Here is a 2,349-nt window from a genome sequence, read left to right on the forward strand (position 1 = left end):
GAAAAAAGTGATAAAATTGTCCTGAAATATACACAAGTGTACTCAACTTCAAACATAAGAGATGCAATTTTTCATCTATTATACTGGCAAAGATCCAAAAATTTGACAATACATTATGTTGATAAGGCTTTATAGTAATAGGTGCGAGCATATCTTGCTAATGAAAGCATAAAATAGTACAATCCCAATAGAAATTTGACAGTGCATGAAAAGTTTACAAAAACTTTGACCAGACAATTTAGAAACTTATCCTTGAACACTTGAAATGTGTAAGATTATACATAATCTAATTTTAAAAGAAAATATGCAAATGTCCACCAAAGCAAAACTGTTCAACCAGACTATGATGTTATCAATGGAATACCACCTAACCATTAAAAAAAGAATGAGGACGCTCTCTTCATACTGATGTAGACAGACCTTCGGGTTATATTGTTTAGTGAAGAAAGAATGACTGTTTACATGTTTACAGTATGCTACCACTGAGTAATAAATTAGGGAAGGTAAGAATGTATATTTGTATTTGCTAATATCTACAGTAAGAAATACTGAAAGTACATGCAAAAAGATAGAGAGGTAGAAGAACTGGCAGAGACTAAAGTAAAGCAACTTTGATATGTTTTCTTCTAGCACACTTTTGCTTCATTGGAGTTTGCCCTGGTATGTGGTATGAAAACAATCTGATCCTTTACCCAATGGCTACCCATAGGTCTCAACTCCATTCATTAAAAAACCCATCCTTGTGCCAAGTGATTTGAGATTTTATCTTTATCATACATCCATTCCCACATAAAGCAACTTCAAAGGGCACACATTTAGTATATATTTTTTCCAATCTTATATTTTAGATGCAAAGAATTGGAAACAATAAAAACAAATTGTGGCATAATCTAATCTATATTGTTCTGCTCCATATTGTTATTTAAATAATTCTAAAGATCTATTGACAATGACTAATTTTTTCTGAAATTATACTCCTAATACATTATTTTTAATATTTACATTAAATACAATTTTCTCAATTTCAACTTTAAAACAAAAATTCTTTTGTGATTATTAAGATTGTAGCATTTTACTATTTTATTTGTTTTTATTGATGAAAATTTTTTGATATAACTTCAACTTTTATTTTCAATTCAGGGAGGACATGTGCAGGTTTGTTAAATGGGTATATTGTGTGATGCTGAGGTTTGGGATATAAATGATCCCATCACCCAGGTAGCGAGCATAATACCCAATTGTTCATTATTCAACTCTTGACTTCCTCCCTCCCTCCATCCCCCTCCAAGTAGTCCCCAGTGTCTGTTGTTGCCATCTTTACGTGCATGAGTACCCAGTTTAGCTCCCACTAAGCAGTGAGAACACGCAGTATTTGGTTTTCTGTTCCAGTGTTATTTAGCCTCCAGCTACATCTGTGTTGCTGCAATGGACAGGATTTCATTCTTTTTTATGCTGTGTAGTATTCCATGGTGCATATGTACTATATTTTCTTTACCAATCCACCACTGATGGACACCTAGGCTGACTGCATGTCTTTACTATTGTGAATAGTGCAGCTATGCGTGTGCAAGTTCATGTGTCTTTTTGGTAGAATTTGTTTCCTTTTAGATATATACCCAGTAATGACATTTCTGTGTTGAATGGTAGCTCTGTTTCAAGTTCTTTGAGAAATTACCAAACTGCTTTCCACAGTGGCTGTACTGATTTACATGCCCATCAACAGTTTATAACTGCTCCCTTTCTCCACAGCCTCACCAGCATCTGTTATTTTTTGACTTTTTAATGATAGCCACTTGTTCTGTTGTGAGATTGTATCTCATTGCAGCTTCGATTGGTGTTTCTTTGGTAATTAGTGGTGTTGAGTATTTTTTCAAGGCTTGTTGGCCAAGTGTTTATCTTCTTTTGAGAAGTGTCTTTTGCCTACATTTTTTATTGCATTTTAGGTTTTGGGGTACACGTGAAGAACGTGCAAGATTGTTGCATAGGTACACACATGGCAGTGTGATTTGCTGCCTTCCTCCCCATCACCTATATCTGGCATTTCTCCCCATGCTATCACTCCCCAATTCCCCACCCCTTGCTGTCCCTCCCCTATTCCCCCCCAACAGACCCCAGTGTGTGATGCTTCCCTCCCTGTGTCCATGTGTCCTCATTGTTCAACACCCACCTATGAGTGAGAACATGCGGTGTTTGATTTTCTGTTCTATGTCAGTTTGCTAAGAATGATGGTTTCCAGGTTCATCCGTGTCCCTACAACTCATCATTTTTGATGGCTGCCTAATATTCCATGGTGTATATGTGTCACATTTTCCCTGTCCAGTCTATGATCGATGGGCATTTGGGTTGGTT

This window comes from Sapajus apella, unplaced genomic scaffold (assembly GCF_009761245.1).
Source record: "Sapajus apella isolate SASKATOON/1434 unplaced genomic scaffold, GSC_monkey_1.0 scaffold44, whole genome shotgun sequence".
NCBI classification, from domain to species: domain Eukaryota; kingdom Metazoa; phylum Chordata; class Mammalia; order Primates; family Cebidae; genus Sapajus; species Sapajus apella.